The sequence below is a fragment of the Triticum dicoccoides genome, chromosome 7B (assembly GCF_002162155.2).
Source record: "Triticum dicoccoides isolate Atlit2015 ecotype Zavitan chromosome 7B, WEW_v2.0, whole genome shotgun sequence".
Taxonomy (NCBI): domain Eukaryota; kingdom Viridiplantae; phylum Streptophyta; class Magnoliopsida; order Poales; family Poaceae; genus Triticum; species Triticum dicoccoides.
Genome location: NC_041393.1, coordinates 233873646 through 233886682, shown reverse-complemented (window position 1 = coordinate 233886682; position 13037 = coordinate 233873646).

Genomic DNA, 13037 nt, shown 5'->3' with positions numbered 1-13037 from the left:
TCTTCTCTCTTTTTTGGATCTCAATACAATGTTCTCCCCCTCTCTTGTGGAGATATATTCGATGTAATCTCTTTTTGCGGTGTGTTTGTCGAGATCCGATGAATTGTGGGTTTATGATCAAGTTTATCTATGAATAATATTTGAATCTCCTCTGAATTCTTTTATGTATGATTGAGTTATCTTTGCAAGTCTCTTCGAATTATCGATTTGGTTTGTCCTACTAGATTGATCTTTCTTGCCATGGGAGAAGTGCTTAGCTTTGGGTTCAATCTTGCGGTGTCCTTACCCAGTGACAGAAAGGGTTGCAAGGCACGTATTGTATTGTTGCCGTCGAGGATAAAAAGATGGGGGTTATATCATATTGCTTGAGTTTATCCCTCTACATCATGTCATCTTTCTTAATGCGTTACTCTGTTCTTATGAACTTAATACTCGAGATGCATGCTGGATAGCGGTCGATGTGTGGAGTAATAGTAGTAGATGCAGGCAGGAGTCGGTCTACTTGTCACGGATGTGATGCCTATATACATGATCATGCCTAGATAATCTCATAATTATTCGCTTTTCTATCAATTGGTCGACAGTAATTTGTTCACCCACTGTAATACTTATACTTATGCTAATTATTCGCTTGTCACGAAGGTAAGCTTTGTTAAAAACTCAAGCTCATAGCGCACCGAGCCCCATCCTGGGTGCCATCGATCAAAGCTCACCAGCGGCACCATCGGAGAACAAACGCAGGGAAGATTAGAACACACGACTGTAGTCAAAAGTTGTCCGGAACCTGACAAAGAAATCAGCCGGTGGCGGACAGACTTCGATGAGCAAGTCACTTATTGGGATGTCGTGCACAATGCCAAGAGCTTTGACAAGGTCATCCGGCAAGACGGGAGGCCAGTCGCCATTCATGGTTACCATTAGCACTTTGCTGGCAAACTGGTCGTCAAGCGCCGCCATGCCACTTTTGAGCGACAGCACGCAGCGACCGAAGGCAGGACAGACCTTGGGATCTCCCGCTCGGAGATCAGCATTGACCGGCGACATGATAGTGCACTTGACAAGGAGTAAAGGAGGGGGATTTGGGGGAACTAGAGTAGGAATCGAGATTCCAGAGGTGGGGGGAGGGCGGGAGAATGGGGATGAAAAGGTAGCATGAATTTCAAACACGCACCAATATGCTCTCGGCGCGCAAGCGCATGAAAAAACAGGTGGCGCCCACATGTCGGCCTAAGAGTCCTTATTCTTTCTTTTTTGGAGAGTCCGGCTTTTTTAGGATCTTTTGAGATCCCGGCATGAGAGTCATAATTGACCTGTTTGGCATTGTGTTACTACTCGGCCCATATTCAATGACACCTCACTGGCCCAAATAAGTGTACATTATCGAAAAGACACTGAGCTCAACTTATAACTTGAAAAAAGGAGATATACTCTGAACACTGGAGAATGGTGATGCCGTAAGTTAGCCCACCAACAGTTCGAAACAAATATATATACAACATTCGAACACTGACTATTGACTACTAATGACATAAACAGCAAGACATGATAGTTCATAAGAAGTCTTGCTACACCACCAAAACACACCCATCTGCAGCGCTCGGACTCTCGTGATCCAGACAAGAATGACATTCTAAATAGAGGCAACTATTACATAGTAAGAGTGAAATAGACGAGGATGACCAAATGACAAGGAATATGCATAACAAAATAGAGAACTACCCATCCAAAACAAGCAACAAAGACAACAAGTCATTCGAAGAGGGATGATCCAACACCATCATAATTTGCAGCCCCGCTTCAGTGACCAGTGATCTGGAGACACCTGTACTCCACCCTTTCGATGCAACAACCCAATTACCTATCAACCTGAAGGCTTGAACCACATCACTGCCTATTATAATTGAGACATCCAAGGATCAAAGTTAATCCAGATGCCTTTTTCATTCTCTCCTTCTTTTGGTTGCAGGTTGTATCATTGAAAATCAGGGGAGTTCGCTCCCGAAATCCTAGGTCTCACCGTGTAGACAATGTTTTCCATAGCAAACAGAGCCTCTATGCCATCAAGGTCCTTGCCAACGGTGATCTCCTGGTTAATCGGATAATCGAGTCCGAGAAACAGACAGTGTGAACCAAGGCTGTTTACCCGCCTCCAACTCAAAAATCCTGAAGGCCCCAACAAGCTGGTATCCTGCTCATAGACGTAATAGCCACTGTCCGGATACTCACGTATTTCACGGTGCTTGTATACAGTGGGTTTTTTGCAATATAACTTTTCCGGCTCATGTGTCTGAATGATCATCAGTCTTTTGCCGTCGTCTGCTCGAGCGAGGAACCAGTTGTGCTTCCCTGTTTTTGGCAAAGGTGGTGTGATTACAAAGGGCATTAACTGTAGGGACACTGCATCATATCAAAAAGGACATGCATTGTTAATGTAAGATCAGCATTGTTCAGATTATGAGTAGGATAATGCAAGAAACATCATTGATATGTCCCTGTTGGAACTAGGGGGAAAATACAGAGAAATGTATACTGGTTTCGAAAATATAGAAGTGCCATGCATGGTTATACTCATGTTATCTCGCAATTAATTCTTCATAGGAAACTACCATGTCATGAATGTTATATAATCATGTTTTGTCCTCACAAACAAATTCTTCAAGGTAACTAACAGACCATGCATTGTTATATACTTGTGTTATGTGGGCAAAATTTTTGTGACGATATTATTCTAGCCATTGATTGCTGAAGGGCGAATATAGGTATGTACACATGGTAAGCATTACAAAATTTCACTACTTCCAAATATAGAGTTCTCCATATGCACATTTACTTCCCTAATGTATGGTTGGATGAAACCAACAGTGTGGTGCATGTTTCTACATCATGAAAATGAGGAAACTAACATGGCCATTGATACACACTCATATTTAGTAGTAGTATATAGATTACTGTAAAATAATGATAATATCCATATATTCCTAACAGTTTGATTATTCAGGGGTACAAATTGGTTGTAATGACATGGTCAGAATCGCATGAATTAACTCATTCCAAATATAGCTGATTTACATCGTCTCTAATACATTGTCATAGTTCTACTCAAATTCTGCTCATACAGGGATATGCCAATCATCACAAAAAGTTCAAACAGTGCCATGGCGTCATCATTAACATGAGACGGAAACAACTTACACGCACCATCCCAGCAATACGTGGTGCCATCTGCTTTGTCGATCACGTAGATGATGCCATTGTGTTCAATAGCATCACAGAAGTGTGTATCAGCTTTGACAATGATCCACTGCGACCTGAGTTGTATCCAGCTAAAGAAGGCACTGGCGTAAAGATAGGCGAGTCCGCGGTCGAACAAGGAAATTAGCTTGAAGTCTGCGTAATTCACATGTCGTGTGGGCACTTGGCAGATTACAATCTTCTGCAAAACAAGGTCTGTCCAACTAACGTGTTAATCTAGATGACTTGGAACGCGATGGTAAAACTCTATATAATCCAACAGAGGAAGGATAATCTCATGGGAGGTCTGGAAGTTCACGAGCACCAACTTTTTCCCATCTTCTTTGATGGCAGCCATCCAATGGGAGTTCATGCCGACCAAGTACATACCTACCAAGAAGTTTCGGGCAATGGTGATCTGATCAAAGCCAAGGGAAATGATGTATAGCAACCCACTACATACCTGCAAAGAAGTTTCGGCTAATGGAGATCAGATTGAAGTGGAGGGGCATCATGTACGCCTCCGTATCATGGTGAGAAAATCTCGCAAGACCAGATAGCAGCAAGCAGGGTGTCTTGAAAATCTTAGGCCTCGCTTCGATGATGGCCGTGTACATGTCCCTCGAGCATGCAGCCAGCCGCAGGGAACTCAACATATCCATACATGAAAAACAGAGGTCGAGGATGTCATTGGGGTGATTGCTCCAATCACGGCTCATATGGATGCTACGCAGTTCACATTCGGCCATGGTGGAGTTTGGAAGGTGGGGTTTTTTGGGGTCTTGATTTATGGGGGAGAAGGTTGTCGGTGCTGGAGCGGCTAGCGAGGGAGTAGTGGTACTAGGGGAGGCGAGCGAGGCGACGGTACGTGGGGGCACAGTTAGATGGAGACGGAGATGGAGATGGAGTGGTGCTATGGGAGGGGAGAGGGAGACGAGGTGAGGCATGCTAATGTGCTATACAGCAGGGATGACAGACAGCATAGTGCACAGGGTGAGGCTGACTTTGGTAACCCGAACACGCCGCCTAGACTAGTGTCAGGCGTAGGGTGTTGTCACTTCACTATGAGGACCGGATGAATAGTATTTTGACCATCAAGTGTACCACAGTTGTACTACTAGTAGTAGTAGTAGGAACATGAGTACTCCAGTACTGTATAGCGGAAATAGGTCTCCCGTGCTAGCATGCATGTTCACTTCATCCTCCAGGTATCATCCATATTGCGAGCAGAATCAAATTCTCGTGCATGCGGAAGCACGAAGATGGGCCTTTTCTTTTTTGAGAATAACCGTGTATTCCTTAACCTGATAATGTTGTGTCTCCCACGCACGCGCCAATATCCATCTGAACCAGGGTACAACACATTTTTTTATCTGTTTGCATAGGTCCCACCTGTCAGGGAAGGTGCAAAAATAAAAAGGAATCATAAAATGTCTCGCCACGGTGATTCGGAAGAGTGACCTCAACTAGCCAGTGGCACATGTAGTGCTAGAAGGATGGGCACGTAGACGAACAGGTACGACTCCTCAGTCTACCCGCATAGCCTTTTTGTTTAGTCTACCTAGCTGTCTAATCAGCTGCCTACACGCCACTTCTCCCATTTACTTCTCCATCAGGAACCGATTTTCCTTGGCTTCTTCACCTCTCCTTCGTCCTCATTTGCATCCAAATCCCAGTGCATTCACATTGTTTTAACCTCTTCACATACTCCTGGAGTAATTTCGAAGCCCCTTTAAATAATCATCTACTTCAGTTAGACTAGCCATCTAATCCTAATTCTCCAAACCATAGCCCTCCGTTCCAGTGGTTCCAAATGGCGAAAGAGATCAAGATGCTGGTTTTTAGCGTCCAACATGTCCTCGTCGAAGGCTTCTTGAGCATAGTTGCCACCGTCACCGACCACCCAAGGGTCGTTCGGAAGTGGATCAACAATGTATCCAACTCCCTCGAAAAGGTAGAGATGAAGGTCATCGGTCTCGATGCAGAGTACATGGAGCGTGCCACTGGGAAGATCCAACGCGCCGTCGTCCTTCAGCTGTGCCTCAAAGATGATATTTTGGTGTACCACATCATACACGCGCCCTCCATGCCAGGTGAGCTTCAAGATTTCTTGTCTCGGGAGGACATATACTTCTGTGGGGCGGCCATCGAAGGAGATAAACAGAAGTTGGCGCCGTACAACCTTGATTTGAAAAGCATCGCTAACCTACAAACCAGAATCAAAATTCCTGTAGAAGATTGTGATAAATAGACACCATCCCTATTTGACATAGCAAATTTTGCTCGGTACAAATCTTCAGAAGGGTGACGAGACACTGGCATTAAGGTCGTCTGGATGGGAGAATTATCCCTTGACGTACGAGCGGATAAAATATGCTTCCCTCGAGGCCCGTGTGAGTTTTGAGATAGCTACAAGGTCCAAAGAGCTTGTGGCGAAGCCGTCTCCCACAGAAAATGAGAACAACAACAAGAAGAAGAAGAAGAAGAAGAAGAAGAACAACAACAACAAGAAGAAGAAGAAGAAGAAGAAGAAGAAGAAAAGGCTGCACCAGCAGCAGGGCATTATGGATGGATGAACTATTTCCTCTCTTGTAAAAAATATATTCCCTCTCGGTGTATATTGATATAGATGGACTATTTCGATGGTGTGCATGTCTTTGGAACAAGTAGTAGCATGGGTCCGCTTGACTATAAGGAACTATTTATCTTCCTAGCTTTCTCTACTACTCCTTCCAGTGATCGATACGCAATGCATGTGTCCGTAGACATGACATCTTGTCCATGGAGGTTCAACTACGGTGACCATCCACTGCAGTCACGATTCCCACGACGCCGCTCCAACCCACGGCACCACGTCCCCCGACGTGCCCCTCACCCCTCTCAGCCGCACCGCCCCTCTGCCTTTGTGTGCATGACATGTGGGCCACCTGAAATGCGGCGAGCATCAAGCTTCTACCACAGCAACACACGATTCCCACGACGCCGCTCGAACCCATGACACCGCACGTCCCCCGACCTATGGCTCACCCCGCTCGGCCCCACTGCCCCTCTGCCTTCGGGGGCATTACATCTGTACCAGCCACCTATCAGGTCCACATGTTATTGACTCAAAGGCAGGTGTAGTAAGGCGCTGAAGATCAGTCCCGAGGGCCCTGAGAGGGAAATGTAACTCCTGCGCCAGGCCTTGTGGTGCTACCGCTGCACGAACTCATGCCAAACTTGAGATTTGTTTCTTTACTATACATGCACGCAATGATTTAATGGACATTGTAATCTCAACATGTGATGGGGAGCTCTAAATTTGAATTTGAAACTTATAAAACGAAAAAAATTCAAAACAAATAAACTGGGAGAGAGCGAGTATACCATAGGATGTGTCCCATACAAAACAAGTCCCCTAGTTTGTCACCGCGAAGATGTGGTTAGAAAGGAGCACAACATGGTCGACCTTTGATCGCCATGTGCAAGGTTCGTGCTATCTTCTTCAATCTCACTGTGGTTCCATCGTACCAATTCAGGCAGTGGCCCGTTGCATGGCTGATCCCAATGTTGGACAAAAGTTCTACGGGAATGGTGTCACCGTTGTAAATGTTGTGCAAATTGATGTTTGTACCCTCCCGTACATATGAAAGCCAATCTCCACTCGCACTGAGCCTAACCTGTGAAATAGTCGGCCCAGGGAGAATTAGGAAATGGACACGGAAGTAGTCTTTAGAATGCATTTACTATGTGATCAAACTCATCTTACCTGCTCATCGGAGGAAATCCGAGTGCCCCTCAACGTCGGCATCTCAAGGGGCGTCAACTTGCAACTACGGCCACGCCGCGCTGGAGAGACCCCCAAGGAAACATCCTCGTGCGTTGCACGGAACATCAAGATGCATTTGTATGAGTAGTTTATCTTGTTAGAGAAAATGATGAACGAGGGAAGGCCTTATTTGCAAATGTGGAGAGGGGTGTATGTATCATTTTGCAAAATTGCCATAGTTTTCTTCCTATCCGTCAGATATAAATCGGACGAACTATATTGCAGGATGGCAGGCACAACATCATCACCAACTCTGTTGTTTTATAAAACTAGCAAGATGCCCTGCGTTGCACGGAACATCAAGATCTTGTGGGAGAAAAGGACGATATATATATATATATATATATATATATATATATATATATATATATATATATATATATATATCCTGCTAGTACAAGAGTACTAGCAAGATGCCCATGCGTTGCGCAGAACATCAAGATGCATTTCTATACCCCTATATAGTGTGCGAATAACTTTGAAAGATGGTCGCTGGATGAAGCTAATCCGACAGTGCAGAGATGGCAAATCCGAGCACTACTGGCCGTCGGATATCATCAACGTTCCACTAGATTCTGCCACATGTACAATTTAGAAGACTCCATGGTTGAACTTAAGCATAATGCACAAACCTCAAAACACAAGCACTTCTCCTTTGTTCTAGAATCTTCTGTATCATAATTGCCCAAACTTTTATTTTCTAAATGAATTGCCATTATTTGTTTTTTACATTATGCTTTATAATGAACAACCCCATGAATCTTAACATTTTTATAAAACTAATTGATTTTGAATGAGATGAACTATAAGAACTAAACAAACATCTACATCATGCATATATGACTCAAAGCTTTACATGCTATAGTGTGTATTTATTCATAATTTGGTTTCCAAATCTCATCCGTTCAATGCATGTGTACCTTACTAGTGTATGACTAGTTTATCTTGTGGGAGAAAAGGATGAATGAGGGAATGCCTTATTTGCAAATGCGGAGAGGGGTGTGGGTATCTTATTGTAAAACTTCCATAGTTTCCTTCCTATCCATCAGATATAAATCGGACGGTCTATAATGCAGGATGGCAGGCACACCATCATCAACAACTCTGTTTTTTATAAGAATAGAGTAGAGATAGAGATAGAGACTACTACTACCAATGTGCTAGCCCGCGCGTTCCAATGGATCCAAAGTAGTAGAATAATACTTGTTCACGGGATTGAAATATAAACACTCTAGTTTTGATATACATGTGTTAGCTCCAACCCACGGCACGTCGTCCCCGATGTGCACCTCATCCCTCTCGGCCCCACCGCTCCTCTGCCTTTGTGTGCATGACATGCAGGCCAGCTGAACTGCGGCGACCATCAACTTTCTACCACAACCACACCCAATTGGACGCGGTTTGCCTGCTCCACTCATGTGCTCCGATCCGTACTCCCGCACCATTGAATTTCCATCTAACGGTTGTGACACATTTCTTCCCGGGCATCAATACTTAGCTGGAGGACTTCTGTACTACAGGTAGTACCCACTGGTGTGGCCATCTACGCCTTGTAATGCCCCGAGCCCAGCTATGGCACCCTTGCCACGGCCACGCCACCACCGACCGGTTCATCTTGAATGAGTGAGTCGCGAACCACACCACCACCATGAGAATGACATGTGGGCCAGCCGCATTTAAGGTCCGCATGTCATTGACTCATAGGCCGGTGCACTAAGCCACTGAAGCTCAGTCCCATGGGTCCCGAGAGGGAAAAGTAACTCCTGCGGCAGGCCTTGTGGTGCTCCCGCAGTACGAGCTCGTGCAAAACCCGGAATTTGTTTCTTACTACTACCAACTAGTAAGGTACACGTGCATTGCACACATGAGATTCTGGTGGGTTGTGCATTATGCTTAAGGGCCTATTTGGTTTGCAGCCTAAGGTTGCCACGCCTAAGCTTAGGCATGCCACAATATCTTAGGCATGTGTTTGGTTCATTGCCACACTTGTGGCTTGCCACACTTTTCTAGCTACATGGTCCACATGTCATAGACTCAACTTCTTGCCAAATCTTGCCACACTTGTGGTGGCCATTTTTAGCAACATTTTTTGTGGCAGCCACACTTTTCCTAAGCTTAGTCGTGGCAAAGTTAGTCATGAACCAAACAGACCCTAAGTTCAACCATGGAGTCTTCTAGATTCTACATGTGGCAGAATTTGGTGGAATGTAGATGATATCCAACGGCCAGTAGTGCTCGGATTTGCCATCTTTGTACCATCGGATTGGCTTCATCCAACGACCAACTTTCAAAGTTATTCACACACTATATAGGGGTATAGATATAGATGTGCCAGCCCATGCGTTGCAATGGATCCAAAGTATATCTATTTAATGGAGTGCACTCTAAACACATTATCTATTTATTTTTCTCTAACCTTTCGTAGCCATGAAACCAAGCCACATAAGCTTCATGGGTGCCCCCACATCATATTATTCATACTATGTTGACTGAAAAAAGGATAAATCGCCAAAAACAAGATCTTCCCATTTTTTGTTCCTACGATGTTGTGTCGTGCACGTACCTAGTTGTATAGTGGTAGTACTAGTTATATAGTAAAAACTTGGTACTAGTAGGAGTAGTAGTACGGAACGCTCCTACTCTATCAACGAGCCCCATCTGAAACCAAATTTCTTGGCTTCCGTGCTACAACTATATCTTCCCCTTGTTTCTGTTTTCCAACCCGGCGGCGGGCGGGGTGCGGTTTGCCAATAGTCGGTTTGATCAACGGCGGTCCCACATGAAAGTGAAAATGCTAGGCAACACGCCTTCCCTAAGCTATGTGGAGTACTCCCGATTCTCGAGCGTGTGGGGTTGCGACGCGAATGCGGCAGGCCTTTTCCTTTTACTAGCAATGTGCCCGTGCGTTGCGACGGATCCAAAGTATTAGAATAGTATTACTTGTTCACAAACTTTAAAGAAATCACTCTTGTTTTGATATAGTCCTAATATATTACTTTTCACTCAAAACATATTTCTCAGGCTGTTTTGATGATGTGAGGGAGGGATGTGGTTTCTTTCAAGATAATAAGGGGTTTTCTGCAAATTGGAGCAGTGAAGTGGGCTATTGTTGCAAAAATGCCACAACTTACCTCACAGTCGTTAGATGTAGATGTCAGAAACGACGGATGGCAGACACACCACCATCACCAACTGAGTCTTTTATAGGAGTAGGAGTAGAGAAACATGTATAAATTGTAACATTTGGTTCTGCCCCTTGGCACGATCGATAGATAGAAATAACGATTGGAAACGCTAGGGCGGGGCTATTTCCGCCAGATAAGCAGGGTATGTAGTAGCTAGGTTGGTTCATCGTCGGTTTGGTCACATGCGGCCCGACATGTTCTAGTGTTTCTAGCAAGATGCCCGCGCTTTGCACGAAGTTGATGGAAAAGGTAAGCACAACTTGTAAATTGATGGATTTAGTACTAGTTACAGTGATGCATATAATTAAGCAAAGGGATCGCACATGTCGGTATTGGCTGGAATGAGAATGCAATAGCACAATAAGAATTAAGGCCACGATGATGCGATCGCAGTGGTGGTTATAGGAGGCAAGAAGAAAGATGCATCCATCAATGTACAACCTCCTCCTCCTCAACTTAGTGCGCCGGGCCATCGACCGGCGGTAAGGAGTGGTGGCTTTTGTGGCGAGGTTAAGGTGCTTCTCAGCAAAGGCATCCAAGGCTTCCAGCCGGTTGAGGAAGGCCAACGTCGTAGCATCCTCACTGGCCTTGTGGATACCTATGTACACGATTTGCTCGTACACGTGGATGTGTAGGTCGACAAATTCTTGCAGGGCGAGGCGCCTCGCAGTGAGCACGACCTCTAGGTGGACATTCTTTGTGGCATCGGCGGGCAGTCGCAGGGACACCAGTGCTTGAAAGGGGTTCCGACCATGGAGGCCGATTGGGGTGGCAGGCAATGAGGAGCACGGGCACGCGGGTTGGAGGAGTACGGCGATGTCATCCGCGGGCTTCTTGAGGACGGTGAACTTGTTGGTGGTGGCAACGATCATGTGGTCCAACTAAGAGTCATAGTTGGCGTCGACGGCGGCCATCCACCAGCCGGTCGCCAACACCATCTTGAGATGATCCTCGGTGCCATGACGCAGGCCGGCGTCGTGGATCATCTAGCACAGCCACTGGCCGCTCGCGCGCATCGCCGACACTGGTCTGGAGTGAGCACTTTTGCGCTTAGTGTAGGTGCTTAGGCAAATTCTTAGGTGTGTATGATGTGGTAGATGCATTGGAATGGAGGGGCGCGTTTATATGAGGGCAAACTGCATTGCATTCACATCATGCAGCCTCTTTTCCCGGTCCTCCTCTCATTTCTTCCCTCATGCATTAATTGAAGGAGGATCCATTGGCCGTTCAACATTTCGGGAACCGCTACCCCATCCCTCGTCTTCATTACAGCCGTATCAGGAACTGCGCTGCCACTGTCAAATCAAATAGTAATGCGCCACCAGCTGCACGCCCGTCTGAACACGCCTCCTTGCCTCCATAAAACCCCTCCGTTAAACCCGCATGCAAACCGAGAAACTTACTCCAGCCACACGTCCATTCATGAGCGGGCCTGAATTAAACACAACACCGGTCGAGCTCCTCCCATCCGCCCTTAGTTTCAACAAGGCCAGACAATGACCAAGCTCCTACTGTCCGCCCTCTATTTAAACGAGGCCAGACATACAGCAGGCAAGAATCGCACCCCTCCACCGCTCCCCCATCTCCTTCTTCACCATATTCTCCACTCGTCCGATGGCTTCCGAGGAGCCGTTCTCCAGCATAGTACCCGGCTGGGTGGCCCGCCGAGCCCTCCGGATATGGGCGAGGCCGCTCAGTGCTTCACCAACCTCGCTTGGCCCGATGGAGCTAGTTGCCACCCCAAGCAAGCGTCTGGTTCAGCAACTCACCGCTCCAATTCAGCTCAATGACGAGTGGAGAGTTGCTCCACGCTGACACGACGACGAGCATGCCGGTACAGGCGACGTCGCTGCCGCGTCGTACCACGCCACCAGTGTCTGCAGTGGCCGCGCCTCCTATGTCTGTTGGCGCGCCTCCCGTGCCTGCGGCAACGCCTCCCGTGCTTGCGGCAGTGCCATGCAAGGCAGAGACAGAAGCCGGGTGCATGGAGAGCGACGAGTCGGTGGCCAGCTTCTTCGTGTCCGCCGGCATCATCGATTAGAAGTAGAACACGAGAGGCCGCCACCACTTGGGTCCCATGAAGACCACCGCCGAGGCGACGACTGCGCATTCAAGTGGTTTCTTTACTGCTTCGTCTCTTCTGAGGACCTTCGTCTACCCCGCAAGTGTCTGCCGGACATGAGGAAGACAAAGGGATCCGCAGGCGGCCATTTAGATTAGGTACTTCCTCTCCAGCTGGCGGGAAATATTTGTTCTATGAATGGATAAATTGTATGTGTCTATAACTAAAATAAGTCTAGATACATCCATTTCTAGGACAAGTATTTCTGGACGGAGGGAGTATCAATTATACCAAGAGAGCCGGATTAGCACCGCTTAGTTCATGTAAATGTAATGAAATCCATCATGTTTATATGAAGATCCGGCTTTTTATATGAAATCCTTCATGCTTATATGAAATCAGTCTGTGTTTGCACGAATTTCATCTAGTTGGTTAGAGTTGTGAAAATGTATGCCGCTGGCGTTTGATGTCGTCCTCCGCGGAAGGAAGCGGGAGGAAATTTGCCGACTGCCACTAGAGATGTAGTTATGCTAGAAATAATAGAGTGACATCCAATTCATTTGAGTTAATTGCGTATATGATTCTCCCTCTATAAAAAGTTAATTGCATGTACAGTGTACACGTGACTTGCAGGGTGGCTATAGCTTCGTACAGAAAGTTAAAAAGAAACAAGTCCATCCTTAATCTTGTATTCTAAGTACTCTGTGGGTTCCACTGTCAGTATAGTAGCCAAAGAAGTATATATTAAATA